General features: G+C 39.6%; 1 protein-coding gene across 6 annotated transcripts in view; it reads right to left on the bottom strand.

Moving 5' to 3' along the window:
• Nucleotides 1-11248, bottom strand: part of sulf1 (sulfatase 1) — an 81324-nt gene extending 70076 nt beyond the window's left edge. For 3 of the 6 annotated variants that reach the window (XM_007554575.2, XM_007554574.2, XM_007554577.2), the window contains exon 1: nt 11023-11245. The gene's annotated coding sequence lies outside the window, so the exon portion shown is untranslated. Of the gene's footprint in view, nt 1-10831; nt 10929-11022 lie in introns of those variants that run through there. The other 3 variants (XM_016672675.1, XM_007554578.2, XM_007554576.2) reach the window with 2 other exon arrangements.
• Between the last annotated feature and the right edge of the window lie 3345 nt (nt 11249-14593).

Below are 14593 nucleotides of genomic sequence, written 5' to 3'. Positions count from 1 at the left end.
ACTTCTTGAGCTTTTCCCAATTTTATCATGTTACCACTATAACAATTGATGTTTTTAATCACTTCAATTTTATGTTGAAGTGGAAGGAAATAGATGCACGATTTTTTTTTGTTTAAAAAAAAAAAAAGAAATCAGACAAAAGTGTGATCCATTTGTAGTCACCCCTCTTTGCTGATACAAAAAAAAACTCCAGTTCTATAAATTACTTTCAGAAGTCAGCCTAATTAGCAAATAGAACTCATCTGTGTGCAATTTATTTTTAGTACAAATACAGCTGTTCTATGAAGACCTTGGAGGTTTGTTGCAGAGCATTAATGAACAAACATCATCATAAAGACCAAAGAGGACAGCAGAAAGATCAGAGGTAAAGTTATGGAGTAAGTTTAAAGCAGGGTTAAGTTATAAAAAAAAAAAGAAGAAAAAAAAAAAAAACTTGGCAAAGTCAAGCAATTAAAAATCCTGTTTGCCACAAGCGATAGGAGAAACATCAAATACAAGGAACAAGGTGGTCTGGTCAGATAAGGGCAAAGTTAATCTTTATGGCCTACAAGCAACATGCCATGTGTTCTGCAAGAAGCCAGTACATCATTCTACACGCAGCCCCACAGTGAAACACGATGGTGGCAGCATCATGCTGTGAGGATGCTTTTCTTTAATATGGAAGGGGAAGCTGGGTGTACTTGAACGAAAGAACGACAGAGTTAAATACAATTACATTTCACTTCAGATTTCCATTTGTGAAAAATGTAAAAAAAAATAAAATAAAAAAAATATTAAAAATACAAATGTTATCCTTCACTTCATGGCAACATGCTTTGATCAGTCCCATGAAATTCCAATTAAAAACAATGAAGTATCACAACATTTAGCAAATCATTTGACTACACAGCAACCCAAAAGCGGCCAACAGAGCTGACCTGAATTGGGGCTATTGAGCAAAGCACGTGTGTCAAAACCTGTCACTCATCAATCTTTTCTTCGTTTTTCTCCTCCTCCTCCTCCTCCTCCTCCTCACTCCCCTCTCTGCCTCTGACAGACATGTTTCAGGGTAAAGCTGATAGTGCGTAACTTGACCCTGCCGAGCACTCGCGCTCTCGCTGTAATGATCTTGGCACACTCCCATTCCCAATGTTGGTTTAACCTGATGTTAATGTGGCCCTTCTGGGCTTCTGAATCAAAGCTCTGTTCCACTCGGTCCAACATATGTCTAGCCTCTGTCACCTCCGCTGTTCAATGTACTTTTCGGGTAGCACCATCTTAAACAAGAAAAAAAAAAAAAAAAAATTGTATTCGTACATCTGTATTCACATGTGCTATTGCTCGTCACAGCAGGGGGAAAACCTTGAGTGAGCGGCAGACAAGCAATCTGCAAGCAATCGAATATGTCAGTGCTGCTATAGTGGTCTTCTAAGAAATACCGGAAATGGAAATACTTTCAGAAAGTCGGGGAAAGTATAATTCCTGGTGGAATAACCTTTATTTAAATTAATTTTCTTTAGCTCAGTCAGGCAAATAAAACTTAATTTACTATAAATTCTAAATGAAACACAATAAAGCAAACTCCGCATTAATATTTTCAGGATTTATCAGTGAACATATTATGCAGATACATCTTTGAAACAGTTTTGAAATTAAAAATTTCAGAGTATTCCTGATTGAACTCTAAACTAGCCTGGCAATTGACTTCCTACGCAATTCTGCTTGATTCTCATCTCCCATCAGTGCTCTGCCTGGGATTTCCCCCATTCCATTGAATTTTTTCAGCAGAATTTCAACCGGACTAATCGGTGAACAGAAAGAGAAGTTGTGAATGATGACGTCAATTTTCTGTGCAGCTTTATAATTGTGCCTGCAGTTTTAGCAATGGCAGTGGAGGAAGTGAATAAAGCCGTCAGTCCATGTTGGCCACGCTTCCAAATATTGAACTATACATCAACAGCTGCCTCCTTTGGCTCAGGACTTCTCTTTTCAAAGAGGAGGATGGTTGTTTACAGTGCAGGCAATTTCCACTGAGCTCAAAGCGTTGAACTGGTGCGTTACAGCTGAGCTTCTTCCTCAGTCAGCTCCTCCAGACTAGTGGCAGTAGCAATTAGCAAACACCCGGTGGAACTGCTGAGCTCATCACATGAACTACGTCTCAGTCCAACACGCCTAACAATGGTGGTAAACGGCGTCATGGAAAAGCGTTATTGTGATGCTGAAGCCGGGGTGTCAGAAAGAACAGGAGCGTCTTAAAGAGACGGAGACGAATTTCAATCAGTCATTGTGAAATCAAATTTCTTTTGAGTTATGGTTGGTATTTTTATAACAATTGAAGATAGCTCAGAAGAGAAAGAAATAAAGGTGTTAATATCCTCTCAAAAACATTTCCAGATTTTCCCCTTCACCACTAACCACCTTATTGTGGTAAAAAGAAGCTTGTGGAGACCTTTGGAGCTGCGCTGTCTGGATCATTTAACTTCTTGCAGGGTTTCAAATAGCAAATTGTTCTCAGACACAAGGCCAGACATCAAGCCAGCGACTAACACCTCATGCATGACTGAAAGAGCCAAATGTGCAGCAGGTACTTTAAAGAAGGAGCTTTCTGAAAGCATTAACCTGCTTTATTTTTTAACACAATCTGAAAGCTCAGAATTTGCACTTCACTCTTCTTTTCTGCTTGCTGTATGGCGTTACAACCACGTGCTCAAAAGGCATCAGCAGAGCAGCATGGAACACGTGTTTCCGCCACCTTCATTCCTATTACAACATATTATTATTAACTTGTGATAACAAGTTTGCACACTGTTTTAGAGCCAAATGCTGTGATTCTTGGACGCAGTGCTTGATCTGCTCTTTGTTTCCCTTTGAAAACGTGCTGCTGTTTAACAAATCTCTTAAGAGTTCTCCAGAGAAAAGTAGTACTGGGCATGGTGAGAAACAAACCCAGATGATTTGGAAGTCCAGGCTTTGAAGTTTTATGGTGCATTAGCTTTCTGAAGGCCCCGAATGGAAATCCCAGCTTTTTCTTATCGACCTTCCAATGTTTTACATGCAAGGTTGCCAAGGAGGGTTGTAGTCGTGTATTCTACTGGAGCAATTTGTTTGGTTCTGCATTCGGAGATCCTGAATGAATGCAGTGACGTTTTAAACCGGTGCACACGCAGAATGACAAGATGCAGAACCGATAGTGTCAAAGCTCTACTTTGCTGACTACAGGCTGATGTAAAACTTTAAAAATGCCACCGTAGTCAATAGACATGCATCTGCAACAGGGTAGTTCATCCCTTTGCCAAATCATTCCCACGCTGCTATCTGAGAACATAATGCACTGTCCAAAACATCAGTTTCAAATGCATGCTGAATGTGATGTTGGCATGTGTTACAAAGAACCCTTTTGTTAGCATTTTATTTCTTAGAAAGACTTAGCAAGTAATGGTAGGTTTAAAAAACGGGTATTACAACCTGGAATTGTCCACAATTAAGACTTTGAATATCATGTAATTAAAATGATTTCAAGCTGTATGGTGAAGAATTTCATCAGTCCTTGAACCGTTTGAAACACGTCTCTTTTGATACCAGCTACCCGACCGTCCTTGGTTACACCCTAAATAATAATAATAATGATAATAACAATAATCCTAATGTTTATTAAAACTGTCCACTAACCAGAAAACACTCAGCGACAGAACAGGCCATCCATTTTAGACCGACTTCATCCACCCACTCGCGCTGCCCGTCTCTCACATCCTATTCATGCCGTCTTGGGTGAAAGCCTTAAGTCTTTCCTCATTCAATAAGATGCCTGCTCATTCTAGCGGAGGTTTCCATGTCTCTTTAAACACAGCAAGGGCTTAGACCTGAAGAAAAGTCAACCGAGAGAGAAACCCCATCTGTGTCCTCATCCATTCTGCAGGTCTGGACATGAGCAAACAACATGCTTTCACCACCCTGGCAACCCTTTTTCACTTTGCACTGGCAAACTGCAAACACGCACACAAATCAAAGTTCGTGACGGCAGACCCCGGCACCCTCATGGACCGATCGAGACTTCCTGACTCTTTGTGACGCTAAGAAGCCTGGAGATGTAAACAGGAGAAGAGAAGCATTTCTGAGCTGCGAGGACCACAGATCTTCAAACACTATTCTGTTTAAATGAAAAGGCTTACAACGTCAACACAAGGGGATACATTGGATCTTTGCATATGGTAATCATTGACCAGACAAAGTATTAGAAATACTTTCATGTGGGGAAGTGAGACGAAAGCATTTGAGATCTAGACATAAATATTAATTAAATTATGTTCATCTTGAATGCTCAATTAAGAAAACGGATCTTTGAAACTCTGCCAAATTTGTCATGTAAAAACAGCTTTCTAATGAGACAGACCAAAATACGTTGCACATGTAAATGTTTGCCAGAGTTAAAGTCTATTGGCGCATGTGCTCAATTTATCAGTGTTCATTACAGACCTGTTTGTAAATGCACAGCCTCCCTCCCCTGTTCATTTGAAAGCCATTTGACTCTTTTCCATTGCATGTCACACAGGCAGACTGATGTGATGGGAAAGTTCAGTCCTCAATTGGAGAGTTTGCTTGGATAGATTGGACAAATATTTCTTTTGTTGGGTTGTATCCTCGCCTCAGTCTGGCCCCAGACGGCCACAGGAAGAGGACTGGACAATTCAACTTTGCTACATTATGGGCTAGCTGACTGGCTGATCTAAGACATGTGGCGTTCTCACAAGCAGTCTGCTTGCAGGGCACCAGTATAACTTTTTGTTTCAATTAGGTTTATGGGGCAAATAGTTTAGCACAGGCATGATTAAGAGTTTTAACAACTTTTTCTTAATCAAAGTCCTTCAAGGCAATCAAATTAGTGGAAAACTGATCAGTTTTACAAGACATACAATTAAAACACCGATGTTTAAAACTGATTCAGAAGTAAAAATTAAAAAAAAAACAACGCTCTGTTTTTAGTTGGAGAGGAGGAAAAATGATTCCCATCCACTCAGCCTACTCATCATTCCAAAGCAAGCCAAGTGAAAACTTTAGACGTCTTTCGCACCATATGGGGCCCTCTCAACAGTCAAAGGCTCTGTAACAGCACACCAACTGCAAGGACAAACAGCAGCCCGGACCACATGTTCCCGTAAATCAAACCCCGTCTGCTCTTTCGTGTCGGTGCCTCACAGCAAGCACTGAAGAGCAGGTGACTGCATTACGGTTGCTTCATAATGCCGCTTTACGAGCCTGTTTGGTGAGGCAGGCAAATATGGTGACCCTCAATCCAGGGACCAATATCTTGAGTTAATATCTGCATGTGCAAAACATGGACATGCATATGGAGTCCTGTTCTTTTTTCCCCCCTACTGATGATACAGTAGTTGTTTCCTTAACGGTTTCCGTTTCAGTCGGTGATAAAGATCAAGTAAACAATGCCATCTTGAGCTAGTGCAACATGAAGGGTGCTGGTAAAGATAACCGGAAACCTTGCCAGCCATTCTGTAGCATCATTTGTGCCCTCTTGTGGGGGAAAGGTACACTTCACCTTTTTTGTTTTTTAAGTTCTTCCTTACAACTGGATATTTTTTAAAACAATGGAAGCAGCCAGCAAGATCCACTTAAGATTTTAATCCCCCGTTTGGTCCATCTTTCATTTCAAATTCCTCATCTCAGAGTAATGGAAATCGATCAGAGTAGCTGGTGTCTGTCCCAAATCCCCTCATTGTTTGACCTCAGCCTGAGAGACTGAAGCTGTGTGCTACACTCAAATCCAACTATGATCTAAAACTTAAAACCCTCATCATCATGACAGAAACACAAAAACTTCTTGGCAATGGGTTATTCTCATTAGTTTGCTTTCTTGTTTTAAAGTGAGTGGGGGGGAGAAGAGGGTTAAAAGTGCTAACCAATAAATCCATCTTGCTGTTGCTCTTCAACCAATGGCGTCCTTTAGAGTGACGTCTCCCTGTTGTGCATCTCGTAAAGGCATGCGGTAAGCAGTCTGTTTATTGTCACATAAATCACACTTATGAATATGATCACATGACCATACACAGTCTTATTCACTCAATGCTCTAAATTTTCCCAGGATACTGAAGACTGTTGGACTCCAAAACCACCAACTTTAAAGGTAGTGTACCTGTTAAAAAAAACAACAACATATGATCCAGAATTTAGTCATTGTGGTTCTTCTTAATGACATTTCAGAATCACTCTGGTTGGAAAATCTTCAACCACAGTGGCAGGTAAGATGTTTTCAACAAGTAAAGCCACAGGACATGTTGAATCACAATTCTCACAACATAGCAATCATAAAAGGACCTATTTGATATTGATGTAGTAGGTGGTAGACTGCAATATTTTAAGGTGCTGCGCAATAATTCAGACTTCCAATTATGTCTTTAGTCACATGGAAAATATTTGACTGCCTTATGTTCCCACTTTAGATCCTATTGCTCTTAGTTGTCGTGTTGTGATGATGGGAAAGAAAGACTAGTAAGGAAAATAAGATTTCATTGCATTCTTCATCATCAGAGTGTTGAGCAATATTACCCAATATTGCGCAGACACATAAAAATAAAAGAAAAATCAACATCTTTAATGCTGGGTTAGGGAAATAAAAACATCTTTAAAGATGCAAGGTCACAGTTTACTCCTTGTTCTGAATCATAACTGTAAAACCACAAAAATGAAAACTATTCCGTGCTGCTACGCAGAACGAGCCCTATTAGTCACAGCCATAGACCCTAACTCAGTCGTGTCTGTTTTACTCCTAACATCCAAAGCAAAAAACAACAATCTCCATAACAACAAATGTGTTGTGTTACAGTCCCATTGTGTTCTTGTTTAGTCTACCGATCGCAAATGTTTTATGAAACGGAGAACAAAAACAAAAAAAAAACAAAAAAAAATTCGCATCACATTGCTGGGAAACTGACATCAGAGTGTTGGCAGTAAGAGGCTTTGATGAGGAGAAAACGGCATCATCATTGTGATCGGAAAGCAGGAGAACCAAACAGTTCTAATGTTACTCACTCCGTGACAATTAATCTGTCCTTCGCTTTTTACAGTTTCATAGCCTCAAAGCCCGAGCGCCCGTAACTGGAACTGACTGAAGCCGAGGATGGCTGTGAGAAAGGGCTACTCACACACTGTCTGCCAACTACAGGGACATGATACCCTCTGAGAAGAGCAGAAGAAAGGAAGACAGAGAAAAGGAGCAGCAGGTGTGAAGCAGCTGAAATCTGTCAGATTTTCTCCTGGCATCACTACAGACATTATCTAGCCTCCAACGGTAAGAGATCCAGTTGAGATTTTACAACAGGGCCGATCAGGCAGCCTTTCCCCTCCCATAAGGCCAGTAACGGCGTCATCATTCATTCCTGCTCCACCCTGTTCCTGCATGCTGTCCCTGGGAGAGCCGATTAAAAAAAACAAAAAAACAAAAAAAAACAACAGAAACCAAATCAGAGCATTCACTGTAATTTGGTCCCTTTGTATTCAGACAAAGGTCTGCAGAGCTGGAAAGGTTAAAGATCTCGTATCAGAAAACCAAAAGAACATGTTTCCAACCCCTGTCGTCATAGAGCAAAAATCCCCACCTAAATCATTTTCTGTTTAAAGCAGGGGTGGCCAAGTCCAGTCCTCGAGAGCCACCATCCTGCAAGTTTCAGATGCATCCCTGCTTCAACACACCTGAATCAAATGACTGGCTCGTTATCAGGCCTCTGTAGAGCTGATCCCGGTCTGTTGGAGTAAGGATACTTCTAAAACTTGCAGGATGGTGGCTCTCGAGGACTGGACTTGGCCACCCCTGGTTTAAAGGAATGGAATCAGCTCGCATCATTCTCCAGTACTGGGAAGGTAGGGACTAAAAAAGTAAATAAAACCCTGTCTTAAAATAAAAAAAAAGAAAAGTTGAATAATGCTTAATGCAGTGGTTTTCACCTTGATCTGACAAGTTCCATCTTTGAGTTACTAATATTACAAGATTTTGACCATCTTTATTTATTCATGTTTTTTTTTTAATCCACTGACTGAATGCACGCCAATTCAGAAAGTTTAAGAAAGGAACCATTACCTCTAAGCTCTCTAGACAACTTTAAATTCAGGGTGATTTAGGAAACTCTTAAACTGCGTCTAAAATGACAAAGTACTAAATCTACTATTTTTAAAGACATTTTATAAACGAATGTAATTTACACACAGTTAATCAAATCTGCAATTCCATCCTTTGTCCAAGAAGCCTGAGAGTTACAGATTTTGAAGTTGTGCTCATCTAAAGTAGTCCAGATGCAATAAAGTGGTGAAATATTGAAGTAAATTTATGAGTTGTGTGGTTTAATCTTTTATGGAACATGCACCTAATGAGACCTGACCACTGCTCAAGTAAGCTTAAGTTAATACTTTGGATCAGAATTAATTTCATAAAAGCAGAAGAAATAAATCAAGAAATTTGAGTTAAAAAAAAAAGCCTGGAGGAACATCGGATGCCTTCAAAGCATTTTTTTTTAACCAGTTCCAGTTTCCCATTTTTATATTACATTGACTTGCCATATCGGTTTTTTGCTACTGTTAAAATTTTTTATTTTCCAAAATTTTAGCCAAATTAGGTTCTCTTACTGAAAGCTCATAACAAATCAGAATCTGAAAAAATAGAAATAGGTAATTGGTCACTCCCTACGTTAGAGTGAAATTAAACTCCTTCCTCCTCATGCGTTCCACAATGAAAATGAGATCCCACCAAGAACACACAAAAAAAAGGTGTTTGCATCACATTTGATGTAATTAATCTGACTGTAGAAGAAAATGAATCAGTTCAAACAAAAAGACAGAAATACAAGATTTGTTTGATTGAAAGAAAAATGAAAGAGAGCTGTTTTTGATCATGTCAGAGTGGAAGAACCAAATAGTTACTGGAACAAAAGAAACACCTGGATTTTAATCCAAAACGAAATTAAGAGAATAATATGTCCAAAAGAGATCGTCATTACTGACTGCTAAGGATACACCACAGCAAAGCATTTAGGAGACTATTGTTAAAAACCAAAATAAGACACTCACGATGACTTATTTTCCCAGCTAAGCACCAGCACCCTGCGGAAAAAGGCGTGACAAATTGGTGACAATGCAAAAAAAAAGAAAAAAAGAACGCCTTCAGCCAATCTGAATAAAGCAGCACGACAATGTGTCATAAATCACAGTTTTTGTGGGTTTTATAAATTACCCAGCAACTTTGAAAGTAAATGGAAACACAAAAGGGCAAGACAGCTTGTTACTGCTTTTGAAATAAAAAGGGATTGTAAGATAAACCTGCAGTTAAACTACAGCCAAAATACCCAAAGGGACATTCAGTAGGAAATAATACAAAGCAGCTTGACAACAGGCCTAAATATGATCAGGTTAACAAGTTCTTTGTGTCCCTGCCACAATATTTTGTTTCACTCCAGACTCAGGAAAAATCCACTCAATTAAATCCAAATATTTCCAACACATGGCGAAACCACTCAAACCGTCATTAGGTTACTATACTTGAATGATTATGAACAAAATATGCATATAAAGATTCGCTAAGACAGAAAGTTTGGATGAGCTACCTGATCCAGGTTTAAGATTCTCCCCACAAGGCCTTACTCTGTGCAAACCGGCGCACACACAGCACGGCCTTTGAAATGATCCCCAAGCGACTAGAATACTGACCGCGTCACGTTCAGCCAACAGAAGTGCAAATTAATCTCTGTGAAAGGAAGAGGGATCCAGACAAGACAGCTCAGACTGCCGTTCTCACGTAATGAAGTTCTGAAGTTAACCTTAAAAAGCAATGTGAACCATCAACTCTCTGCCGAGGCCTCGGACTCAGAAATCTGACATAATAAAACTCACAATCAGGCACCGATCACAACGGGACTCGTGTTCCAGCAACAAGAAAGTCCTGCTCGATTTTGTCTGGAACAGAATTACACACAATGCTGACCTTCCAGAGACTGAGATTAATTTTCTGCTTCTGGTGGTGATTGTTTCGATCAAACAACACATTTAAGGCAGATGAGTCACCTCCTCCTGTTGTTCGTCATAGACAATTAGCCTTTATGGATCTTGATCATCATGGAAACACATCAACCAAGTCCTTAACAATGTCAAAGTGCACAAAAGTGCTACAACAACAACAACAATAACAACAACAAACTTCTAAAGAGTTTGGAAACCAGCTTAGCTCAGACCAGCCACACACTTGTTTAATATAGACAATATGTCCCTCAACAACATTCCAGATTTCTGTCCAAACCCAGCAGTCTCCACTCTCCACAGGACAATGATGGATATCTTCTGGTTAATGTTCAGAGCAGAGATGGCCAAAAACTGCCCGAGGTATCAGCGTGAAGTTGAATAATGAATCTGTTTTTGTAACGTGTTCCAAATGCTCAAATAAAAACACACACACAAAAAAAAAAAGAGCAGGAGAGGTCATGTTCTTACAACTGATTTTCATTTCAGAAAGGCAAGAAGTTAAAGTGATATCTGGCGTCAAGCGCAACATTTTATTTTGGAGACAATAAGTCACTTAATTTCCAGAAAATAACAACAAAACCCATCCAACTGTGCAACCATAGTCTAGACCCACTTATCCTTGCAGGGTCATTGGGCGCCTGGTGTCTAGCTCCAGCACTCATTATGTGAGAAGTAGACTACCAGATTGCCAGTCCACCACAGGACAACACAAACAGCTATGCACACAGCCAATCGTGCCGAAGCACAACCTGGAGACCAATTAATCTAAAAGTCGTGTTTTTGGACTTGTGGGAAGAAGCCAGAACCCACAAAACAAACACGATGTGGACTAGCTTACCTTCAAAATAGGTTAGCGTTAGCTTTAGCATGCAAGCAAACAATTGTTTGAGACTCTTATTTGTTCGGAACGTCTTAAGCAAGCAAACAAACAAACAAACAAACGCTAAAGCCAGGTTAAAACAATATATGCTGAGGAAATAGTGTTTGCGTGTGAAGTGTCTGACATGCTTTATGTCAAATGTGGATCACCTGGGAGAGCGGAGGAGCTGGGGAGGAGTTCCATGTCTGTAAGCTTGGCATCAGGCAAGGTTTCCAGCTTAAAGTGCTTCCAGCAGTGAAAATAGCTAAGCAGGCAGGGTAGATGATGTCTCCTTTAACAGACAGGGGATAAGGTGTGGCCTGACTGTAGCCTAGTGAGCTTCTGGTGTGCAGAACTAGTCGTCTGCCATATGCTGTTCGAAAAGGGCATCATCCTATCTGAATTGTGTTTTCTTAAGAAGTTTTTATAGAGGGGATTTGCAGCCAGCAATCTTCCTACTCGTCGTCCACACATAGATTTCTCAATACGCTCCATTATTTTAAGCACACAAAAAAAAAAAAACAATCAGATTGACATTTCCCTCAAAGTGAACCTTTCCTTCCAACATACTTTTATTTGTGCTGTGTTTTCAGATAAATTCCAGTCTGTGCAGCTGTAAATCAAGACCTGGGTCAGTCTGCTGACCACTGATGGTGGTCCAGCTCTCCCAGTCAGTAACAGAGATGCATGACCTCCTTCTTGGGTGGCCCTTCCAGTGGCTCCCAATGGCCCTGTGTATTAAGCCTGCTCATAAACGGAGGAGGATTTCTCCAGAGAGATGCTTTTAAAGAAACAAAACTTAAAACTCTCAGTTTCTAGCAAGACATGTGTAACCAGTATCAGTCAGCTGCAAATAAACGATGATGTATTAGCAGTCCGAAGTTAGCAATCCTTTGTGTGATAATTCAGTGAATTATTTGCTGTTTCCCGCTATTTCTTGAAAAATAATTGGGCACACGTGTAAGAAACAAAAACCAAAGAAAGGGCATCAGATTGCTGCCTTTGGGTGACGTCTGAGGCAATAAGTGAAGTCTTCATATTTCAAATTGACTCGTCTTCCTCTAGATCTCCAACGTCTTCATATTTAGCCGACACAAATGAAAGACTGGTAGAGATATATGAGCTTAAAGAAAAATATTGATTGTAAGGCAGCGTTAACATACTGGTGATGTGCAGGACAACAGCAGATGGCAACCATCCCCAACGCATTTCAGAGACACAGCAGTGAATGAAAACTGAATGAAGCAACGGGAGACATTTCAATTTTATGGGGGGAAAATATTGTTTATGGTGTTATAAAGATTATATCAAGGCACTGCAGCAGCTAAATTATGCCATGTCCTGAAATTCCTCCACATATCTTCAAACCACATCCCCTTTTTAATGAGAAGACTATGTGCTCATTTGCATGAAACGTTAGTCTACATAGCATGTTTTACTGGATGAGGTTTTAAGTGATCAGTCTTCTCACACATGCTTAGGAGGAGTCACACGTAGTAAAATAGGACGCGAGATCTGAAGAGTCTGTTGACCACATCCCGAGGGACATTCTGGGGGGGGGGGAAGCAAGGGAAATTTCACCACATGTGTCAGTAAGTTTTTAATGTAGGAATCAGACCGTGCCCATGATGTGTTTGTGTGTCTCTGGAGCTGACGTCGCCTGCGTAACCCTCAGACAACCACAGTTTAACAGACACATGCCCAGGCAAACACACAGGAGCGCTGCAGTCGTGGACAGAACCCATTTCTCATTCTCTGTCAGCGCCTCGGCGAAAAACAAAGAAATGGATGGAGCAAGAACCATGCTGCGAAAAAACCAAGTAAACAACTTTGGTGTACATGTTTACTGTATGTTCAAAATAGTCTGGTCTGAAAGGAGGGGGGAAAAAAAACCAAAAAATTCAAGTCCTGTTTGGAGCCTTGTGAAACTAAACAGAAAGCAGTGATTAAATGTGTATAATTAAACAGTAATTAACATGAACATAATTACTCCTAATCATTACCACCGAGTCTTCCAAAAGGTTGCGTGTGCAGCTCGTTGCCGTTTATGCTGGCAGTCTTCAGATGTTTTCAGAGGAAGTAGGAGTAACTTTAGGAATGTAATTATTTCCAGCAACAACAAAAAAAGAAACAATGTAAATCTGGTATCTAATAGAAGTTCAACGGGCAAGTCTTGAGAGAAGCCGTAACTGTTCAGAGAAAAACAAAATATTCTATTCGTTGCATAAAGAACAGTACATCCAAATGGTTAGTTAAACTGCTATAGTCAAAAACTGAAAACGTTTTTGTTTTTTTTTTCATAATTTTTGTGACGTTATGTCACAAAACCATTAAATCAAATTGGCGTCATTGTCAGTTAATCATGTGACAGGTAGCACGCAACAAAACAAAACTGTTTTTCTTAGTGGAAGCCGTCTACTTTATGAGCTGCTCTTAACTTCTGCCTGCCTGGCTTGCATTTCAGATGCTGTGCCGTTCCATGATCTTAATGGTGTTCTCCAAACAGGTGAGGTCATCTTTACCGAGTGTGGTGGCAGTCATGTTGGGTCATCAGAATCCAGCGGTTTTCAGAACAAGTAGAACATATCTCTCCATACATCTAGAGACTGACATCAATAAACGCAGAGCTAAAAATCAGTTTACAGATTTGTGGCATAGGTCTCTTAATTGTCCAAGTGACTGCTTACTTTATCAAGACTGGTGGGTATTGCTTCCTCAATGAAGAAGTTGGTGCAGATCAATAAAGGGAAGATGGCTACATTATGGCATAATGTTAGCATATTACGAAATCCTAATGTAACCTAGCTAATTCAGAAAACATATAAAAGGACATCCTCCTTTTTTTTGTTTTTTACTTCTTTATTGACATTCAGTTGGATTGGATATGAAAACCCAATTCCTCAGCCTACTCCATAGCCCTAAAATACATTTCCTAATGCTTTTTGGAAGCTCTAAGAGGGTTAAAAATATGGTTCTCTGGTGCTTGAAAAGTAAATATTTCAAGTAAAACAAAGGGGTAAAAGTTGAACCTTCATAAATACTGACAAAAATTGTATTTGAAGGTGGTTTTGCCATTAAAATGTTTTTATTTTTTACTTTAAAAAAGTCTACCTCATATTCCACCATATCCATCACAAAAATATCACACTGTCAAATAACTACATTTGATGTATGGATTTTGTTCAATAAATAACAAGCAGAGGGAGTAAAATTTCAACTGTTTTCATAACGTTTTGGACCTGTACCTTGCACAGACTTCTTCTCATGGCCGTTTTGATGTGAATCTGTAGGATGGAACCATAATATATTGCTCTACAGGAGAACTGGAATTACAAATGCCACTTCAGCCAAAGCTTTGAAAACTGGAAAAATTTTCATCTGATGCGATAATAAGTTGGTGATATACTCTGAAAGCTGAGTTGCAGGCAGTGTTCATGAAAAGCATTTACGGTACATCTTTGTGTAAACATTTCATTAAAATGTTTTTAAAAAAATCATATGTTATCTTTTGTTGTTATGCCGACATCTGTAGCTTTCAGACCCACATATGTAAAACTTTATTCTCTTTTTTGTAGTTAGCACTATTTTCAGGTGTGCTTGTCCATAAATTATGATAAGCCCCCTTTATACCTTATTCAGTAAAATACAGGTTGTTTAAAATGTTTTAAACCTATTTTAAACAAAAGTGGAAATTGTAGGAAAGTGGAATGTAGGAAAAACAAAACATTAGGGACAAAAACA

This window comes from Poecilia formosa, unplaced genomic scaffold, assembly GCF_000485575.1.
Source record: "Poecilia formosa unplaced genomic scaffold, Poecilia_formosa-5.1.2 Scaffold64, whole genome shotgun sequence".
NCBI classification, from domain to species: domain Eukaryota; kingdom Metazoa; phylum Chordata; class Actinopteri; order Cyprinodontiformes; family Poeciliidae; genus Poecilia; species Poecilia formosa.
Note: the sequence above shows the minus strand (reverse complement) of the source record. Positions and strands in the feature narration are given on the sequence as shown.